The sequence below is a fragment of the Gallinula chloropus genome, assembly GCF_964237585.1.
Source record: "Gallinula chloropus genome assembly, chromosome: 11".
In the NCBI taxonomy this organism is placed as follows: domain Eukaryota; kingdom Metazoa; phylum Chordata; class Aves; order Gruiformes; family Rallidae; genus Gallinula; species Gallinula chloropus.
In genome coordinates this window covers 6,409,212-6,431,901 of record NC_140096.1, presented here as the reverse complement: position 1 = coordinate 6,431,901, position 22,690 = coordinate 6,409,212, and the positions used below count along the sequence as shown (strand labels likewise).

The following is a 22,690-nucleotide window of genomic DNA, read 5'->3' as shown; positions in this document are numbered from 1 at the left end:
CTGTCCATTGCTTCTGTAGCAAAGCAAATTATTTACTAGCCTTGAGATAACAGGGAACTGAAATCTCTAGGCTATTTTATAATGAAAGATATCTGAGACCTGGCTGTCACATATACTGGGTACCTTCATCCCAGCTGGAACTGGATTGGATCAGATCCTCTTAAAATTGTAACTACTGAAACAAAGGGCCCCATCTTCTATGATGTTGAGCTTCTTTAATCATGATGACTTCATCCATATATGTTCTGATGCATATAAATAGTAAAATTTCCTCAATTTGTTTTTAAAGTGCCATTTGAACCTGGCAATTGAGCCCACTTTCAATGTATCTTACTGTCCATTTGTCTACCCTGTGATTTACTAGTTTCTCTATGAGGATGTTAAGGTAGACAGTGTTGAACACCTCACTAAAATAAACAACATCCATTGCTCTCCCTTCATCCATTGAGCCTACCATCTCATTGCAGAAGGCTATCGGGATGATTAGGCCTGTCTTCCACTTAACAAATGTATGCTGTCTGCTTCTGATTATGTTCTTGTCCTTCATGTGTTTGGAATTGGTTTCCAGAAGGATTTGCTCCACTAGCTTCACAGGGACTGAGATGAGGCTGTCTGGCTTGTAGTTCCCCAGATCTTTCTTTTTGCCTCTCTTGAAGATAGGAGTGACATTTGCTTTCTTCCGGACCTCGGGAACCTCTCCTGATCCTCGTTACTTTTCAGAGTTAATCAAGAGTAGCCATGAAACATTAGCTGTCTCAGTCAGCTCCCATGGGTCCATTTGTCAGGTCCTGTGAACATGTCCAGTTTGTTTAAATGGTCCCTATCCAGCAAGGATAAGTCTTAGGCTGCAACTAGTAACTAAAAGGTACTGTGTCCACATACAGGTTTAGATTGAGTGGGGGGCTCATATGTTTGCTTTAGAAACGTGGTTGCGAAATGCACAAACACTGCCATTGTGATTTAGTTTAGAAAAGGACCTAATGTGACCTTTAAAACATCTGCTTATAAAGACAGGGTGTTAAGCAGGACTATAGGCCAGAGCACTTTGTCCTGAAAATGACATTTTTGGAACTTTCATTACAAGGACTGGCTGCTGCTACTTTGAGAGACGCCTCTACAAAGCTGTATTGACATGTTAAATTCCACTCCCATACTGCAGCTTCTCATGGGTTGCTACGCTCCTGCCACATGCTGTCAGAAGGATTATTTGCTTATAGGTTTGACAATAACAGGAAAGCTATTCAAATGGTGAAAGTTTACTAGTGGTGCACAAAAGTGTTTAGTCTTGACTTAGTTTCCACGGAAGTTTATCAATCTCAGTGTAATTATTTACTGTCTTATGATGGTGATTTTGATGATCTAGTAGCTAATGCATTGCTGGGAAAAATGCTCCTCCACCATATGTAGACTTCATACAAAAGTTCTGTGTAGGAAAGAGCAGCATAAGCCGTTTAGTAGTTCCAGACTTGGAACATTATTGTGGTTCTTCCACGCCACATTTCAGTCCTGAGACTCCTGGATTGGAGTACGTATATGCAGTGGCAGCTGCCCTGCAGAACGTGGTGTTGAGCCCTTACTAGAATGCTGCACAGTTAGCACAGCAGCTCCTTCCTTGGCATGTCTGGTCATCTTGTGTGTCAGATTCACCCTTCTTTATGTAGCTTTTGATGTGGATTGATATGAAATGTGAAATATTTGATAGTAAGGGAAGAAAGTAACCTTGAATAGGGTTAAAAATCTTGAGAGCTGAAAAACTGTAACCCTTTCCAGTGCTTGGGTGGGAGACAACTGGGAGGAAATCCCAAGTGTCAGGGAGCAGAAGTGTAACAAGTGTAAGAGAGAGAACAAAAATAATTTTCCATGTTCGTTAATGAGAGATTAAAAGGAAACATGAAGTTGAGTATTTAAAATTCCTTCCTGTACTGCAGTATGTTTGCAGAGGCCTATCTTTAAAATCCATAGGTCCTCTCTTGCTGGTAGTGAACATGAAGATACCCACAAAAAGATATTTAAATATTTGTTCATGGCTGTTGCCTATATATAGCTTTAAAATGTGGGATGTATGGAAAATATGTTGTAGTTTATATATATATATATATATAAACCCCAGTTTGTGGTCCATACATGAGGGGCTTTGTCTAAATATCGACTTAGGTTTGGCACTCAGTTTAAAATATTCCCCCAAAACACAGACTATACTCAGTCACCAGTGAAAATGAAAGAAAAAAAAATTGGATCTTTCCTGAGAAGGATATTTTAACAACAAGCCCAATCTTGCCTCTGTTAGTCAGCCAGAAGTTTCCATTGACTTCACTGAATGCAGGATTCACAAGTACTTGCAAATCTTTAGTGAGGTCAGATGCTTTGCCCCTTATGCCAGAGCATCCAGCAGAGAAAAAGACTAATCCTGCAAAGAGCTGAGCCCATCAAAGTGAGGGCACTAAATACAATTGAATGCTTAAATTCAAACTTTGTATCCCCTGTATTCATGAAGTGCAGTTTTATATTGCACTTAATCCCATCTAAGTGTGGGTTACCCTATGTCCTGATGATGGTTTCCTGCCTCCCTTGTGTTGGATCAATTGATTACAGGGTGAGCAACAAAAGATAGAGGAATCTATGAGAATGGAAGTGGGACTTGGGCCAGCAGCCTTCAGGCCTGTGGAACTAACATGAAACTAAGGATAATTTTATTAGCTGCAGTTACCAAATCAAACCCTCAGTTTGGCCTATTCAGGTACTAAACACTTATTTAAGCTTTTATTGACTGAGCAAAATGAAGGGACCAAGTGTTCTAGAATTGTGGCAGTGAAGATACTCTTGTAGTTACAGCAGATATGTTTTGTCCCTTTTATTTAAGGACTAACATAGCACAAGTTTCTATTTGCAGCAGGCTGAGATGACCCTAAGTGTACAGCTCTTTTCTTTAAGGAAAGTTTTGTAGCTTCCATACTTTCAAAATCTTTTCCTTGACCTATTTGCTTAAGTTTCTGGTAGATGAAGGAAGAATTGTAGCAATACATACTGGTGTGGTTTTGGTGGGAAAGGTGGAAAGAATAGTTCAGGGTACATTCATGCTTCTTTTATGATACCAACTTTCCAGTCACTTCAAGTCAGAACAGATACGTGATGATTTCAACTGAGACTGTATTAATAATTTTACTATGACAAATGAGTAAGATACAGGAACTTTAACATCAGAGTACTGTACAAATAAAGAGGGCCTCTCAAACATGGTTTATATCTCTAGTGCTGCTGAAACTAGATAGTGCTGTGTGTCTGTCTCCGGTGATACTGTGGCAGCAACATGCAAGAGGTGTGTTGTGGAGGTTGCTGCTAGATGGATGCTATCTATTACCATTATAGTAGAGAATATTTCCTAGGGCTTTTGTAGGTTTCATGGATGTTGTGTACTGCAAGCCCACGAAGTGATACCTCTGCCTTGTGTGAATTTACTGTCTGCCCATCCATCCACAGCTGAATTTAAAAAGGAGCTGGGGAAGAAAGGAGGCTGAGCTGTCTAACTGAATGTGTGCTTTGGTAGAGCACACCTGGTCTGCTCAAAATGTGGGTCGAGGTAGCTGTGGTCTGTAATTATGACCTGCAAGGTAATGGCCAGGTTCATCTGTAGGTACATGACAGCTCTGGCAGTCACACCTGTTGGGAGCTGAATGAGTAAACTCATCATCTAAAAACCAAATGTATTTAATCTGAAGTTACCTAAGTAACTTTGGCAGGACAATCATTCTTAGGGGATAGTACAAGGTATAAATTCTTTCAGCTCCTGCATTTTCAGAAGTTCCAGGTAATAAGAAACTTTCAGTTTATCTCTTGTCCAGGTCTAAACTGTGTTGCTCCCTGGCTTAACCCTTTGGAAAGGCTGCGCTGTGGGAGTGAGGCAGCTGGACAAACATAACACTAACAGAACAGCACAAAAAAGCCTTATCTATGCTAAGGACTGTGCAGCACAAAATTAGCCATCTTTTTCTAACATGGTGCTTGGGCTGTCACCCAGCAGCTCAGCTCTACTGTCACCAGGACATCTGAGAATCCTAAGAATAGGCAGAGAGGAAGGAGATGCTAGAATATGTCTACAAGGAGGCAAAAAATTATGAGGAACAGCTGAGGGAGCTGGGGATGTTTAGCCTGGAGAAGAGGAGACTGAGGGGAGACCTTATCACCACCTACAACTACCTGAAGGGAGGTTGTAGAGAGGTGGGTGATGGTCTCTTCAGCCAGGTAACAGGAGATAGTACAAGGGGAAGTGGCACAAAGCTGTGCCAGGGCAAGTTCAGATTAGATATTAGAAAACATTTTTTTACTGAAAGAGTTGTCAGGGCCTGGAACAGGCTGCCCAGGGAGGGGCTGAGTCACCTTCCCTGGATGTGTTTAAAAAAAGGGTAGATGTGGTACTTAGGGATATGGTTTAGCTTAGGACAGGAACGGTTGGACTTGATGATCTTTAAAGGTCTTTTCCAGCCTTGTGATTCTGTGAAACCAGGAGGAGGTGAAGGAGCAGTGCTACCACACTGTAGAAGATCTGCCCCATGGGCCTTAGTGCCATGGATGCTTTCTGGGACCCACAATCACTGAACTGCTTGAATGAGGCTACCACGGGGGCTGGCAAGGCAGTCATGGGGTGGTCTTCCAGAAGTGTTTCCTCTGCTGGTACTACAATGCCAGCACCAAGGCTTCCTGTTCCACACAGTGAGATTGAGATCTCTTCCTCTCAGACTGGATGTGAGCAGCATCCCACTCCACTAAGACTCACTTGTGTGAGTAGAGAAACAGGAGTTAGAAAGCATCTATGAATCATTCAGTGTGAAGCACAATGTTGTACTTAGCTATGATTTTGAACCTACTATTACCTGACTGCTTTTGAGCTGGTTAAGCAGCATGCTGGTACAAATGCTTGGGTCATTCCTAGGCTGGATCAGCCAAGGAAAATAAGAAGAATATAGACAATCAGTTTGGAAAGCAGTGATCTAAACTTAAAAATCAAAAAACAAAAGGCAGGCTGGCATGACCAGCCATAGTCTTGAACTATTCTCCTAAATTGTGGTGCATGTAAACACTACTAAGCCTGTCAGATGACTGTTCAGTCTGAATACTCTGCATCAAGAGACAGGGCTGCAAGGGTGGCTTTCATTGTAGTGTATGCTGTTGGGTTGAGGAGCAGGGTTGGTGGGGGAAATTCAACAGTGTCTTGATAATAAACTACAAAATCAAATGAGCTTGTGCAAGGCAAACTTAGAGTGTGCCTTTTCTCCTTTAAATAAAAAAAAAAAAGCTCACTGGCAAATAATCTGAAAGAACCCAACATCTCAATAAACCCTGGTTCCCTCCCCTCTGCTCCTGTTCTGAAAGGGACTATTGTTTCCAGGTTTCAAGGTGGGCTCATTGACTTTCATGTTGCCATGGAACCAGCGTGTTTTTCTTCCTGAATGATACTTGCTTGTAATCTCAGAAGCTTTTTCAGAGAATTAACACAGGTGATTTTCTGAGTGGCCTTGGTTGGACTAAAGGCCGATGAAGAATCTGTTTGATTAACCAGATGAAGAAATGTAAGGAGTGAAAATAAATTAACACAGAAAGGCTGATGTTGAATTTACATGCTGGTAGGCTTAAACACAAGTAAAGCTCTCTTAGAATTTAAAATCCACCCTATGGACTTACCTTGATGAAAAAGGAAGAGGTACTTGAGATGGTAATTCACGGTCTACAGAGCTAAAGCAAGATGATGCTTACTTGTTTAATAAAAAATATGCGTGCATTTACATAGTTTTCTTAATACATACCAATCTACTGTCTAATACACTTGTGTTTAACAATTTAGATGGAATAGCTGTTCTGCCAAAAATCGTTGATTCCGTGAACTCAAGGAATTTGAGGCAATGGACAAATTTTTCTTGACCTTTTGTACAGGAATTGTAGGCATTTTGATAAAATCAAAGCACTTTGCATCTAGTCCTATCATAGAACTTCCGTGTTTAGATAAACAAGTTAAGATTGATTTCTTAAAAGATGCATTGTAGTTCAAAGAAAAATTAAATTGGGAGATGGTGCAAGATGATTGCAGATGGCCTTCTGAGTTTTTTAACACTTGAAAACATTGATCTGACTTTTGAGCTGGTAAGCTCGTGCTGGTTGAGGCCAGGTTGGTCTGGTACAGCCAATGTTGAGCCAGGACTCAAATGAATTGTGCTTGGGCCCCGACTGACTCATGTGGCTCCACTCATGACTATTTGTGCCACATTCCCTAGCAGGCCTGAGGAGGTAGAGTTTAGAGATTGGGTGGTGTGATATGAAGACACGGTGCCACCACCAAGCCAGTAAACCACCCTGCTGGGGTCAGAAATGTAGCATCACTGTGAATGAATCCACTTAAATCTGGCAGTGCTGCCCAGTTCAGTGCTGGGAATGGCAGCAGTGTGCTGTCAGGGTGAGTGTTACAGGTACGTATCTATTTTTAAAAGTTAGAATCCAGCTTAACTAATTAAGGAAAAAAATGAAGAAGTCTCTTCTTAAAGTAGTACAACTTGAAATAGTGTGCATGTGCAAGTTGTCCTTTCATGTCTGTGGTCACCTGTTCTTTTATTACCTTGCTGCAGACATAAATTCTGTAGTCTTATTTCATTTTTATGTCCAAGAGTTTAACACTAAAAGAACATGGGACAATGAGGCAAGCTGTACAAAAACACATAGGCAAAATTAGTAACGAATATAGAATAATTTTTTTTCTTCTTTCATTAGACCTTCTGCTTATATTTGTCATGTTGTTATGATGCTAGGAGCCAAAAAAAAATCTAAAAATGCTATTTCAGTTGGCAGAGTCCTTGAAAATGTTGCTTGGAATACTGTGGGTGTTAATTTCTCAGAAGACATCTGTGCTTAGCTAGCATGTTGTGTAACTCGACAGCAAGTTTTTTGCTCCTCTCAGACTCATTGGGAGGTGCTGTACATGTAGTGTGGATAATCCATTATCATGCTATACCTGACAGCTGAGAACAAATAAATGCACTGAAATTAAGAACAATTTAGGGCACATTTAAAGCTTAAGATGGGGTCTTTGGAGGTACTGATTCTGTGAAATAGTACACTGTGGCAGTGTCCATTCTAACCGTAACTTTCTCTTTTTTTTTTTCAGTCTTAAATTTATTTTTTTTTATGCAAAATTTCTTTTGACAATGGTGGCAACTCCATCTTAAATGAGAAGCCTTACCCTCTGAGTCCTCTTTGTTTGAGCAGTTCTAACTGTCCACAGTAATGCAGTCAATCCTGATAGACTGCTTGAAGGAGAGGATTAATAGAAACAAGGCATAAGATGTTGATTTCAGTGAGATTCAATGATTTTATCTACCACTGTATTGGTTTTCTCTGTTTAGGTGACATCTGTCCTTCATTATCTTTAGTGGGTTTCAGGGAAGATGGGACAAGATAATGCCTTAAACAGAATTTGTTCTCACAGGGTAATTTTATTACCTTACAAACTAACTTCTGTAAACATACATACTTGCTTAGACTTCCAGAATCAACTAATTGCTTAGACTTGCTCATTTTTGTACGTTTATTGGTTGGGACTTAATTGTAGCTGCTTTTACTTCCCGAGCTGCAGTTTTTCATCCACTCGTATCAGATAAATCCAGGCAGTATGGCTTTACTTACAGCACTGTATCCAGTAGGTATATGGGGATTAGAGGGTTAAGCATTTTAACCAGTCACCATTTCAAACTGCTGCTTGCAGGGTACACACCTATTGATAAGATCTATGCCTCCTGGCAAAAAAGACTCTGGAGATTATATTAAGTAGGCATTTCAGTTCTAAATTGCATTAAACTCCCCAATCTAACTTTGTGGATAGTTTTTAGTCTTTCTGATGACAGATTTTCCTTTGCATGATTTAGTTAAAACTGAAAAAATACTTCAAATTTCATACTGGGTTCTGTGACAAACGAGACATCTGAAAGATGATGTTTTATATGCTTACTATTTGCTTGTTCTTGTCTGTAAGACAATCTGAAGACAAAAAACCCACTTGTTTTTCATCCCTCTACACATATAGAATGCAACAGGAAACAAAAATTCTACAAAAAAGTGTTGCATTTTGAGAAAAAATAAAATTGAATGATTAACTTAATCCTCTGCATTGTTTTTAATTTGTGGAGTTTTGATAATGATGTCTCAAAACAGTATCTTTCCATATTTTTCTTAACAGTTCCTAAAAATAGTTTCCTTTTGTCTCAGTTTTTCCTTCCCTTATCCAGTGTGAGCTATGGCACTTGCTTTTGCGCTTTGTAATATATGGTTCTAAAGTTAATAGTCTGCTTAGTAACCCAGATACACACTAAAAAATAGGTTATTTGTGAATTAAGTGATATATTTACTCTGCCAGTTCTATGCTTTGTCCTTTTTTGGTTTCCTTAGTAGGAATGTTTGTGGCACACATTGTCTCAGATTTAATCAGTACTTATTCCTCAGCAAACATACTCTCATCCTGTCAAAATACTGCATCAAGTATACCTCCTCTGATCTCTTTAATCTAGATAAATGTTATAAAGGCATTTTGTCTTTTCCTGTTCCAGACAGGTAAGGTTATCCGTTACGGAGACTCTACATTTTGTCTTGGCAGAAGTTTGCAACATTCACAGTTGATGAATAGACATCCGCTCCACTTAGAAGCGTTACTTGAAATTAAGAAGGCTAAACAGTAAATTAAATATATGAGTACACAATGGAACTACTTAAATGTCTTTTGACGTTTTATAGTCGATTAACTCGGTTTGTATTTTCTCCCCTCCTATCTTCTCTGATAGCCACAGTCTTATCCAACATGTGGAACGCATCCTTTTTTGGTTTCTCAAGTTGCTGTGCAATTTACATCTGGCTTAACTGTGTAGTAATGAGTTAGCAGGGTGGACAGGAGAGGAGTCTCTTAGCAAATTGGTTCTGCACTGCAGGGAAGGGCTTGATGGCTGAATTACTGTGAAGGGTTGTTTTACCATGAAAGGACACTTGGCTTGGCTTCTTTTGCAAAGCCAAACCCTGAGTGAAATAAGAAGGGCAGCCCAGAAAAGCAGTCTGAATTAGCAACTGTAATACTAAATACAGCACCCAGTTGTGCATGTTCTATGCTATGTTAAGTATGACAAAAGTGGAGCTATTTTGTAGTAAGAAAATTGCTGCTTGATTTCATGTCTTGGATTCACTAGGTACATCACAGTCCTCCCTCAAAGTCTTGATTGTCCTAAATTGTGGACTGTGGTGCCACGTTCATTCTGCACACACATGCAACCAGGCTCCAAGGTACAGTCCAGGAACTTTTTCTGGGGACTATGCCATTGCTACTCTTCAGAGCAGAAAGAAGTGCAGAAAAACACAGTTTCATTTCAAGGTTCCTCTGCAAATTTTGCTCACCCCCTTCTTTGAATTTCCAGGGCCCAGGATTGGATCTCCACAGAGCTGTTTTATGAAAGCAAAGCTAGACAAGGGTAACTGAGTTTGCTGCAGGAGCTGTGTGTCTCAAAGCAATGCAGAGGTACTCTGCTATGACATAGGGAGGGAGACAACTTGGCCATAGCTCTGTTTTCTTGTGGGTTCAATTTCAAAAGGATTTTGTTTCTATTAGTTAGAAGTTTGTATTCCCAGCCTTATGTCCTCCAACCTCTTGTTATTCTTCACTGTCTGTTCTAGAGCTGTTCCCTTTCTCACTTGCACTCCTTCAACCTTGCCATTTATAGCTGCATTTTGGATGTTACTTTTTTTTCTCACTTCCAGCTAACAGTTCACAGAATCACAGAACATTAGGAGTTGGAAGGGACCTTAGGAGAACATCTAGTCCAACCTTCCCTCATCAGAGTTGTTTTATTTGCTACCATGAATTTGAAGAAGCTCCTTTTCACTGGGAATGGTGCTCAGCTAAAACATAAAAGGCCACAAGGAATCTATTGATGTAGATGGAAGCTGGGAAGGAAGTTTTCTCTATAGAAAACCTGCCTGGTCTCTGGCTTTTCTGTCTTCCCAGCCACTCAGCAGCCTAGACCTCCAGGCTCATGGTTTCACCTGCTGCTGAAATCTAAGCTCCTAGGGTTTCCTGCAGAGTATGAAAGGTGTGTCCTGAATTCTTTTTCCAAGGTTAAAAACATCCATTTTATTTAATCCTGAAAATACTAATTTTTCAGGATTTTTTTCCCCTAACCTTTGTTCCTCGTGGAATGAAAAAAATCTCTGAAATGTAGTATTTCCAGTAGATAACACTTTTGCCTTCCCTGTTTCCTCCCAGATATGTTTGAAAAATGCTTTGTAGCACCACCGCTGTGTTTGTAAAGGACTTTGAGATGAATGTGCTTTTACAGATAAGCCGTGTTTAAAAATACGTGGTTATTATCATCTGTGTGATAGAAAGACTCATCAAAGTCACTTTGCTGTCTATGTCTATGGCTAGAAAAGGGAATTGCTTCAATAAATCTGTGTTCAGTTATGTTAGCCTGCCTGCATGGTGATAGAACATCTCAAATGCATAGTTTGTTAACATAATTTAGTTTTCCTGATTTTTCACCTGTTGCTTACTCTGTATTTCTGATATTTTTATAGTATTGTAAAATTCTTAATTGCCATCTGATTTATCCTCTGTTAGGGACTAAATGGGAAGCCTTTGGACTTCAAAGGGCATTTAGACTGCATTTGCTGCTTGGATGGGCCTTTTATGAAACTTTTCTTTTGCAGAGCTGCAGGGCTACAGAAGAACAGCATGTCTGGTTTTACTCTGTTATTTTTCTAAACTTGCTTGCTCTATTTAAGGTACATGCAGGAGTATATACAATTTTAGGCACGTACTTTATGCATTGTTCATTATTTTTCATTTTAACATGGAGAAACTATTTTTCACTCATGCTTACACCAGCACAGTACATTTGTAGGTGGTTCGGCCGTCCTGATGGCAACGTTTCTGATAAAGGTTAAATGACCAGTCAAGACTGAAAAGTAGTTAGCAGCCAAGAGTCTATGGTTGTATGTTCCTGGGAGAAAAATGTGCTTGGACTTGGTAAGTCCACTCACTGTGAAAGTAGTGTACTAGAAACAGGATAGAGGAACAGCTCCAAAGATGTTTACTTTAAAGAAGGCAAGCCCATTTTACTTAATTATGTTTAATACTGTGGTGCCCAAAGGTTAGTTTACAACAAGGACCCTTTGTGTGGTGTCCAAAGCAAACATGTCAGTAGCAGACATCTTTTTCGAGACAGATGTGGACCTGTTGGGGAGAGTCCAGAGACAGCCGTGGAGATTATCAAGGGGCTGGAGCACCTCTCGTATGCTCACAGGCTGAGACAGTTGGGTTTGTTCAGCCTGGAGAAGAGAAGGCTCCAGGGAGAACTTACAGCAGCCTGCCAGTATCTGAAGTGTTACAGGAAAGCTGTGGAGGGGCTGGTTACATGGCTAGGGAGTGACAGGACAAGGGGGAATGATCTTAAACTGAAGGAGGGGAGATTTACAGAATCAATATATTGGAAAAGACCTTTGAGATCATCAAGTTCAACCATACCATACCGTCAAGTCCTCTACTAAACCATATCCATGAGTACCTCATCTACCCATATTTTAATTACATCAGGGCCGGTGACTCAACCCCCTCCCTGGGCAGCCTGTTCCAATACCCAGTAATCCTTTCAGTGAAGAACTTTTTTCTAGTGTCTGAACTGAACCTGCCGTGGTGCAGATGAGGCCATTCCCCCTCATCGTATCTGCTGTCACTTGGGTGAAGAGACCAACCCTCACCTCTCTACAACCTCCTTTCAGGTAATTGTAGGCAGTGATAAGGTCTCTCCTCAGCCTCCTCTTCTCCAGGTTAAATGCCCCCAGTTAAAGATTAGGTGTTAGTAAGATATTCTTCCCTGTGAGAGTGGTGAGGCCCTGGATTATTTTTGTCACTTTGTTGTGGAGAAAAGTATTGTATTGTTACTGTCTCTGGAAATGTGCCTGCTTAGGTATGCCATGCTGGGGTTAACCTTTTCCTAATCCTGACAAGGAAGGAATCTGGAATATTCTAAACAGCTTATTTTGTCCTTTAAACTAATCACACAAAATGTGTGCAGCATTCCAGCTCAAAGCTACATGGCATATTTATATAAAATAAATGGCAGATAAAAGAGTGACTTTCACACACTTCCCTCCCTGTGTTTTGGAGGAACACTGCTGCTTCTACGCTAGTAAAGGTATTGCCATCATTTTCAAATTGATTAATCCTGAAGAAGGAATAGTGCTGTTGGTTTTTTTCTTTCCATCTTGTGTCCGGAGTCATCCTTCACAGGGAAGAGCATGCAGTTGTACTGCTTTGGTCAGAGGGCAACCTTTGTGGGAAATGATGTTCTCATCTTTTGAGCAAGAGAGATAACATGTCCTCTTATTTTTAATTTTTTTTTTTCTTCAGGATTGCTCTATGCTTCAGTCTATTGCTTTATCCTGAGAGCTGTTTCTGAAGCCTTCACTGAGGAAAACCAGCATGTGCCTTAGTTGATTTCTGTTTAGGAAGGCATTCAGCTACATTCTTTGACCTCATTGAGGTCATCAGAATTAAGCATGGATTGTGATGCTTTGTGGAATTGAGTCTTTCAGTATTTTTTCAGTAAAGATCTGTTTAAAAGTGTATAGCAATGTGGAGCCTTGCTTTTGGGAAGGTCATGTGTTTATTGTGGAAATAAAGTAATGTTTAATAAAGAGGTTCAGAATGCTGCTGCTATGTGTAGTGTATGTGCACGAAGTTGAAACAATGCAGAAGTAGGAGAATTATGGCAATGTATTTTGCAACTAGTTGTTTAGGAGAGAAAATGAGACTCCTATGGAGGAAACTGGCATGAAAATAAGTGAAGCCAATAGCGTTCTTCTGTATGGGACTGGTGATGTCTTCAGGTAGAGATGGTTGCACAAGTTGTCCTTCTTTACAATACCTTCAAGGATGCAAACAGAATAGCACAGGAAATAACCTGACTAGAATCAGTGCAAGTGTTGTTAATTCAAGTGCAGCAATGGCTAACTGGCTGTAGCTCCCATTTTATAACTTCCATCTCTGTTTTATATGCTGGTCTGATGCTGTCTGACTCAGCCAAGCCTGCAAACCAAATTGAGTGGCAAAGTGCAGAAGTTGCTAAAGAGCCTCTTCTGTTTAGAGGCTCCACTCCTGTTCATAGCTATGCATTTCATTGTGCTCATCCTGCTCTTCACTGTCTCTCCAGGAGGTAGATTAAGCATCCTTATACCAGCTGTCTCCCACACATAAGGTTGTATTGACCCCTCGTGTAACTCCATCAGAGTAAGCAGTTACATCAGAGAGTTATCTTTTCTTCTCTGATTTAAATCCAAAAGATACAGAGTGAGATTAGTAGTTAGTGTTGGAGTGGAAGGTCTGACACAGCGCCCTTCCTTGTTAATCCATCAGCGTTTTGCCAAGAGCATCACTAAAAGGAGAGCCAGTTTCTACCAATGTTTTCCTTGGGGTTTACCAGTTGATTGTCAGCTCTGGAACTTTAATTTCACAAAAGTTTTTTAACAGATGGCCTTGGGGAACGATTCAAATTGGGCATTTGAAAATAAGATGCAAATAATAAATTTCTGCTGTGTTTTCAAAGTTGGTGGTCTGTGTTGCCTATAAAATTGGAGGATGAATCACAGAGGACACTTTCCAGCTTACCTTCTGGGACACATTTTGCTGATAAGTACTATGAGTATTCCCTTTTGGTGAAGATTTTCCTCCTCTAGTATTTTTAATTGTCAGAACTGTTTATAAAATGAAGGAGCTGAGTCATTTTCAGGGCAGATGCTTGTCCACTGACCCAGCTGTATCTGGAATAAATGCAAAACTGTAGAAAAGCAATAAAATTATATAGGAAGAGTTTTTATGTTCACCTCAAACTATATAAGCCTCTGGGCAAGTATTTTGTTTGAAATGGATGAAGTTACTCAAGTTACTTTATTCCTCCTTGCTGTTGCAGTTGAATGAAAAGCTTTTCTATTCAAATCCTTACTTTATACCATTTAAAAATGTTTTTAATGTGTGACTTGTCGTGCAACAGAAACCCATAGGTGTTGAATATAGAAAAGTTGAGTATTGAAAATTCAGTTGTTGGGAAGCAATGCCCTCACCAAATACACTGAAGGCATGATTTCCTTCTTCCCTTTTTAAAGAAAGGAAACGTATAGATGTGTTGACAGAGGAATGGTTAGTTTCATACAGTTTACACAAGTCTCTTCTACAGGATTATAATTATCTGGGATTTTTTTTCAATGTGAAATATTATATTGCTTGAAAATGCACCCATTTTGGGAACAGGTTAGAAAAGATGAGACCATTTCCAAGATAGCTCTAAAAGATGTTAATACGAGAGGTTGGTATCTATAAATGATCTTGAAAACTAACTACAGTGCTGTAAACTTCAGCTGTGTGGAGGAAAAAAAAAAATCATGTTTCACCTATTACACAGCTTTTTGCAAGGTACTGACAGATATAGAGTGTTTCAGTCCATGAATGAATGCAGCTGTTTGTGAAGATTTGTTTCCAAGCTATATGCATACCTTTACAGTTCTGTGAAATCTTATGTGTATCACAGGGACTCTTAAGGATATAGATGTCTACACGCAGGTGATTTGATGAAAGAGTTCACATTGTTGTGAGTTGTTTTGGGGTTTTCAGACTCAGTTGATATGCTTGTGGCAAAGGTTTGGGCTTGGTTCATGGTGTTAATACACGTATTGTAAAACATGTATTGATCATAAAGCCCGCCTCCTACAACTACATCGTCAATACTTTTTATAATATCCAGCTATGTGGTAGCATGGGGTTTAGTGATCTGTTCAGTATCTTGAGTACAATAAATCTCTGTGCTAGTTGGCAATGTATGTTGGATTTAGCCAGAGGGCTGTGATAGAGAGCTGTGTGAGGCTTATAAAGCTGCTGGGCAGGTACAAACTTGGTAAATAGTTACACTAAATGGTATAAGTAACTGTTATCTCTGATTTTGGAGTCACTACGTCAGGTTCTGTAGCTTATAGCTCTGTGTGGCTGCAGAGCTAGGGCAGTGCTTCTTTGTCTTACTTTGACATTTACCTAGCTTTGATAGGAAGTGATGTAAAGAAAGAAGGTTCTTTGCCAGTTTCAGTGGGTTTTAGTGTTACATGCTGTAACAATATGAGAATGTGCAGTTAAAATTTACTTCTCTGTAAGCTTCATGTTGTCTTCTGACCCAGAGCATGGCCTCTAACAGAGGAGCACATCCCCACCAGTAGTTCATGATCATGGCTGCATGTGGGTAGAGCCTACAGCCACGTACACATTCTTTGTGCCTGGCTAAATTAAATCTGTTAAGAAATACACTATGAATCTCAACAAGCAGACTACTCAAAAATAACAAAAGCTCTTACGCAGATTTTTTTTTATTATGTATTAAAGGTTATAACTGGTCTAATACGATCTGGCTATGGAGTTCTTGCTTTAGAAGAGCCAAGGACCTCTGAGAGGATCCTAAAGATCAGGAAACTTTCTCAGTGTGATAAAGTCTTCAAAGAAAGTAGGGTAGCATACAGTGTTTTATACTTTTTGTAATACTGAGTGTTGTAAAATTGATTGATGCTTATGACTTGAATACAAGGTGGCTGGTCCAGTGCACTGGCCACTTGGGTGGTTGCTGGGAGAACTGTAGGGTATTTAAAGTCCAAGCACTGCCAGGCCTTGCAGGTTGAAGCATAGATGAGGCTGATGCTGATGACCTTCCAGCCAGTAACAGAGACCTTGGCAGACATGATGAAGGAAATGTTCCTTCTGTGTTACTGCAAAGATAAAGCTTTTGATTTTCTAAACCGCATGGAGCTGTTGGGAGTTTGATTACTCATGTTTTCAGACAAGGTAATCACCCATTCTCTGCTTATGAAGTTTCAAACCTACAGACAGGTGTAATGAGATCTGTGGCCCTTTGTGTGCCCCACAGATATACTAAATAGTATGCTTGGCAGCTGTCATAGGAAAATTTGTACTCTGGAAATCCTTACTGGGAGAATGCTTCTGTTCACAGAAATTGATGACATCATTAGCATGAGTGAAAATTACTGAAGTGAATAAAAAGACCACAGCCTCTATCTCTTACCCAATGGATAAGAAATTCAGATTTCCTCAAAAAATGAGTCGTGCAACCCTTCTAGAGTTTGAAATACATCGGTTTATTTTTGCTGTGTGTATAAAGTGAAAGATCTGACTTTTAACATTTAATTTGCTTTGGTTTAAATCTAATTTTCAAAGCAGCAGCACTCCTGTCTCACTGGCAGCATTGAAAGCAGGGATTGGGTATGGGACAGCATTTTCTTCAGTCAGAATTTGCCACTACAGTTCCTCTAGGCCAGGATTTCCTCCAAGTTTTGTAACCTCATGTGTCATTTGAATTGTAGGAGGGTTGGTTTCTATTAGTAACTATCATTTAGTCTCAGCTGCCAGTTAAGATGTTTGCCAGCTCTATGAAATGAATGAAAACATTTGAGGACATTGATTAACCAAAGAAGTCGGTGAACCCTAAAATGAATTAGTATCTTAGCTACAAATTCATGTTTAATAGCTCCATTTGAAAGACCTTTTGTGCAGAAAAAGATAAGCTTGTGGCTTTGTGTTGTGTCCTTGCTCATGGGAGCTGCAAATAAACTGTCTGGTTTTAACTCTGTGTTCATCAAGGAATAGAGTATTCAGGAAAAAAAAATAGTATGTAGAGCTTTGTGTAATCCTGTTCAAAAACCTGAAAAATATCAGAAGATGGGGCTGTTCAGAGCCAGATTCATATTTGTTAATGTCAAATAACCAGCATGTGGCATTCCTACTGCCACAGTGTTTGGAGGCCAATCATTTCCATGGGACTGTAAGAAGAATAAGGTGGTACTCAGGATGGGAGAAGTGCTTAAAGTCTGGCTTTACAAGTGCCTTATCAGGTAGTATTTAAATTCTAGAGTCTTACTTTTGAATGTGTGTTTTTTTACATTCTAATCCTGTTAGAGTCAATGAAAAATGCTTTTCCAGACTTGTCACAATTTTAAACTAGATTTTAGTGGAGCAACTCATAAGAGAAATTTGTAGGTGTAGAAAGTGGAGACCTTGAGGACAATTTCCACATTTAATTTTTTTTCCATTGCTTTGCCTTCTAGAGACTTTTCATGCTAATGTCTGGACCTGGGCTGGATGGGAAGGTGATGCTTTGGCAGAAATTGCTTTAGCAACGAAGGGAAAGTGGCAGTCCTGAGTCCTGTCTGGTACTATGACTGGCCACTGTGTCCTATCATTGAAAGGGATTGCCAGTTCCTCAAAACTGCTATGTCTCTTGCCTTTAGAACAGGAAGGATGTTGCCTTTTGCTTAAAGACTTAATTTCTTCTGCATGTATTTATGGAAGCTTACATATACTTGCTCTTGTGCCAGCATTGTCCTTTAACTAGTTAGTGTAAGGCAACCTGGTTTTCCATCCCCGACAGTCACTCATAGTGCTAGTTTCTATACTCCTACCATAAAGAGATCTTTCTGTTGACTTACCTTCTCAGTTACTGACAGTCAGAGGTGTAAAATGCTCTTAAGCAGCAGAATGATATTCAGAATATTGAGACTTTCTCATCATCTGTTGCTTCACACTGACTACCTACCCCCCAGTTTGAAAAAAAGCTTCCTATTGTTACTCTGTAGGCTTGATCTAGGGCTCAATACTATTTAAAAAACTGGAGAAGACAGGGCAGGTCAGGCTTTGGGGTACCTCACTAAGAAAAAAGTTGAAATTAGTTCAAGCACTTGATATTCTTCATGGGGAAAACCGTGTTTGTACTTTAATTTTGTTTGATGTTTTGCTGTGACATGGTTGATTATTTTTTCTCACCTGTTCAGTATTTCACAGCCAAACAAATCCCAGCAAACGTCTTCATAGAATCTAACTGGCAAGACTGTCAGTTTATTTCTGCTCTGTGACACCTCATGTTAGAAAGAATTACTGAAACCATTTGCTGCATTAGGTTATGCTACATTTGATGGGTCACACTGTCATTTTTGAGTGCAGAGATCACTGTCATTCTTGGTTTATCCTCTTTTTTCCCCTCCCTAAGGACTGTTAACCTCAAAGCTCTTTCTTATCGGTGAGGCAACTGTGTATTAACACATGCACAGCAAAGTAGAATCTCTTGATTTCAGAGGGAAGAGTTGAACATGTGGATAAATGTTTTCAGAACTGAGCTCTAAATTCTGTGATACATACAGAAGAATAATAGACAAAGAAAATGTTATAGTGAATCTAATTCCTAAGGGCCATGGAGGCTAAAAAGAGTAATGTTAACACAGGAGCATTACATACCTCATGAAGTAAACAAAGATATTATGTTTCACTACTCCTTTCCTCTGTGAAATTTTATGAGTGTGTCTGAATGTCTGGTAGTGTAAATATAATTTCCTTATTAGTCATCAGCATGTAATAGGATCCTGAACTATATGAAAAGTGTTAATATGAAAATTCCAGATTTCATTATTCTTCGTTTCCAGCTTTTGATTATGACATTTCCTGTTAGGATTTTGCTCTGAACCAGAGCAGCCCTTCCTGTAGTGGGGAAATTACTGGAAATAACTCTTGGGTGGGTTAGGGGGTGGGAATAACCATTTCATCCCTGCCATATCTCTTTATGCAAGTCTGAGATTCTCTTTTATCATATCATAGAATAGAATCATAGAATCTCCTGAGTTGGAAGTGACCCATAAGGATCACTGAGTCCAACTCCTGGATCCACACAGGGTCAGCCAAGTCAGAGCATGGGACTGAGCACATCATCCAGATGCTTCTTGAACTCACTCAAGGTCGGTGCTGTGACTCCTACCCTGGGTAGCCTGTTCCAGTGCCTGACCACCCAGAGAGTAAAGAACCACTTCCTAATATCCAGCCTAAACCTCCCCTGTTGTGGATTTATATTGTTCCCTTGGGTTCTATCACTGGTCACCAAAGAGAGGAGATCAGTGCCTGCACCTTTGCTCCCCCTTGTCAAGAAGCCTCAGACTGCAATGAAGTCTCCCCTCAGTCTTCTTTTCTCCAGGCTGAACAAACTCAGGGCTTCAGTCTCTCATCATAAGACTTCTCCTCCAGACCCTTCAACATCCTTGTTGCCCTCCTCTGGACACTCTCCAATATTTTTATGTCCCTCTTGTACTGTGGCACCCAAAACTGCACCCAGTACTCAAGGTGAGGCCACACCAGTGCAGTGTAGAGCAGGACAATCCTCTTCCTGGACTGGCTGGCAATGCCGTGCTGGACACACCCCAGGATATGGTTGGCATACCTTTTATTAGTGTGCTTTGCATCCTCCAATTTTGCATGCTAGCATTCCTTAGAATCCATTCTTTTCTAAAAGTTCCCAATGTGTTTTCCTGTTACCACCACTGTCTCTTCAATTTCCTTGTGTTAAAGATGATGTGTTTAACCTTTCTACTGTCCTTGCCCAAAACGTGCTCTCATCACATTCCTCCACTGGCTTGTGGGCTCACCCTCCTAGCTGACTGAAATCATTGTCTTCAGCCAGAAGATTTCAAGTCTTCTGCTGGTTACCCTTTGATACAGAACAGAAGTTTTGAGGCAAAAGTTGGTCCCAACTCACTCATCTGAGCTGTGATTCCTGGAAATTCTTTCTGTGTTAGTTCTTTTCCTCCTGCCTCTGCTGCAGGTACAGTTTTCTTTGGTTTTTCAGGCAAGGCCTTCAAGATCATTTACAGCTATTCTGTGGTCCTGTGTGTTGCTCTGGAGAAGCTGGATTGAATATGAGTCTGGGTCATCTCCTGTGGCATCACAGCTGTTAGGGTTCTTTACTGTCTTTGGCTTGACTCCAGAATGAGCTGAAGTCAATGGAAAGAGTCGAATGGCACTCCATCTGAATGAATCGACTGTGTATAAATGCTTGATGGAGGTACACCAGAAGCAAGAGAGGAAAATTGCTCTTACACTGACTCTTGGTTTTGAATGTCTTTCAAAAATAGTTTCTTACCCATATCAATATTTCTTAAATAAAATGTGTTTTCCTACCTTGAAATGGTGGGGATTCTTACATAAGCCTGAAATAGCTTAGTTAAAATCAGTACTTACCTTACTCAGTTTATATTATGGATATTTAAATCTCAGAGAATGTGTTTTTTAACAGTACTACTATTTTATTTTTATGTTTTCTGTTTTGAGAACTGGTCTACTTCTAGCCAATGAAACTTAAATAGTTTAGTTTCTGTTATAATTGTGGCTCTTAACCGCTATAACTAGTGCACTTATTTCTTTAATTCTTATTGTTTCTGAGGGGCTGTATTTATCCATCTGAAATATCTCTGAGCAGATGGAAAAAAATCTCTTCCCTGAATACATCCACAGAACAAGTATGAAGGGCCCATGCTGACGCGCTCGGATTATAATCTATAAATGTTGGAATGACCTATGTGTTCATACATTTGAATGGAAAAATGTATTAAAACTTTTCAAGAGAGAACACTATGGTCTAGAAACTTATATGCAGCCTTTAAACTTTTATTCATAAATATTGTGCACATGGCTGTTTGCTATTTAAGTAGCCTCAGAGTGTCTGATGTCAGCTACTTCCCCTAAATAAAATGCTTAGGACATGTAACACCTGGTTTGGAGCCAACTGGCTTTGGTTTGCTTCCTTTCCAAATGCTTTCATTCACAAGTGAGCAAAATGACTCTTCATGCTGTGAAAAGGAAGCTAGGAGTGCATTGTGAACACAGTTTTACACAGACTAGGGACGCATTTTCAGTTTTTAATAAACCTCAGTGAGAGCTTGATCCAGATCCCAATAAATTCAATGGAAAGATTTCTTTTGACTTCAGTGGGATTTTCACTAGAACCAGATTTGCTAACCACAGCACTGTGGGGAGCAGCAGAGATGGAAAAAAATCCCTGCCTTTTGCCCAGCCCTTTGCAACTGGGAAGGACCTGATTGCCCCCACAGATGGGGGTTTCTGGCAAGGTGAGCCTCAGCGATGAGACAGGAGCTGTTGCAAGTCAGTGACCTTAGAGGAAACCAGACCTATGATGAAATAAAAGGGGTTTTGCCATTGCTTGCTCTTAGGAGGCAAGCAGAATTAACAGAGCCATCAGACCCAAAGGCTCATACAAATGGCTGTTGGGACAAAGAATAATCTGGAGGAAAAAAAAAAATCTAACTGGAAGTTGAAATCTTGGAAAAATTCAAGGTTGAATGAATGTCTGGCAAGGCATAATCTTGTTCCCTGGAGGCATACAGCTATCTGCTGAGATTGTAAATGTAAGGTTAAGTGTCAGGAATAGAGGCATACATTGGCTCGCAATGAGTCCAAATTTATATTGCAAAATATGTGTATAATCATGACCCGTGTCAGAGTGCCGTTCGCTCTGCTTGTGGTCAGAAATTGCCTCGCAGCAGCGCGTCTCTACAGACTCCCGTTCATGCTGATCATTCCTTGCCAGAGCAGGCAGTTTGGAGATGCTCCTATGGTCTATTACATAACCCCTAGGTACAATTTTCCTGCTCTTTTTGGTTATTTTGTGTTACCTTTACTGTGTCAAGCTTAGCTTTGTTTCCTGCTGCCTGGGGTCAGAATTGAGTGTGTTGTGTTTCCTGTTACGGGTCCTCTCTTGGGATCTATCACTCTACCTCTGTTCTGCTCAAGGATTGTGTTGGATCTTACCATAGGATGCTAATGAGTAGTCTAAAAGCCCCATATCTAATGAGATCTCAGCTGAAAAAAAACTGCCAAAAAGTCTGCAAAACTATTGTTTGCCTTTTTTTTTTTTTTTTTTTTAATTCTGAATGCCTCTTAGAATCGTTTGAAGGTTGTTATGACTATTTGCCAGCAAGAGATAATGCTCCCTTCAGGCTAGGGAAGTATGGGAGGCTAAATTTAAGAGCTTTTTGTTAGTATCTGTTCATTCTATGCTGCCTTAAAAACAGAGGTGTTTAATTTAGCAAAACTCTGCGAACATCAGGATGTATAGAGGGGCTTTATTTACCTTTAGCAGAAAACTGATGTCAAACTAGTTACTTTCTTTGAGAGAGCTGATGCAAAGAAGTTCAAAAGTACACGAGCAATTGCATCAATTGCCTTTCATTTTTCGTGTTCCTCTCCAACAAATGTCAGGAAGTTTTAAAGGCTTTAAAAGTATTTTCTGTGAAAGCTTTCAGTAAGGAAATGAGCGGGTCTAGTCTGAGCTTGTCTCAGTGCTTGGTTTGGTCACCCTAGTATGAGGAGTTCAGGTGTTTCTTCTATTGACGTCTAAAACCTAGGGACTGTACCTGAGCAGACTTGACAGTAGAAGGGAGTTTCCTTAGAGAGAGCTGTTCTTCGTGGCTAGGTTACAATGCTAAATCAAACACTTTTCCAGGACCGTTACAGTGTTGTCAATAGCGTTGTGGGGCTTTGGCAGCCTGGTGTTTCAAGCCTGTTGAGTGTGAGAGAGAGTGTGTCAAACTCTCTGAACTCATGTAGTTGACTTTCACGTACTGTCACAATCTGTATTAGCTGTGATTTAAGTTTTTCGTATAGGGACTTCAGATTTCCATAGGTATTGTAATTATCCTTGAAATAACCAATGCTAGTGCAGCAAATTCTGAATATATTTTCAGATGAAATCCCAAAGCACAATGATTTCCTACTGTCTTCTTTGCACATCTGTTC

At 40.0% G+C, this 22,690-nt stretch overlaps 1 protein-coding gene across 1 annotated transcript in view; it reads left to right on the top strand.

Annotated features, from left to right (window-relative positions):
• The window catches only part of COL4A6 (collagen type IV alpha 6 chain), a gene marked incomplete at both ends in the record, with an annotated part of 125,794 nt that overhangs the window by 20,412 nt on the left and 82,692 nt on the right, over positions 1-22,690 (top strand). The window lies entirely within an intron of this gene.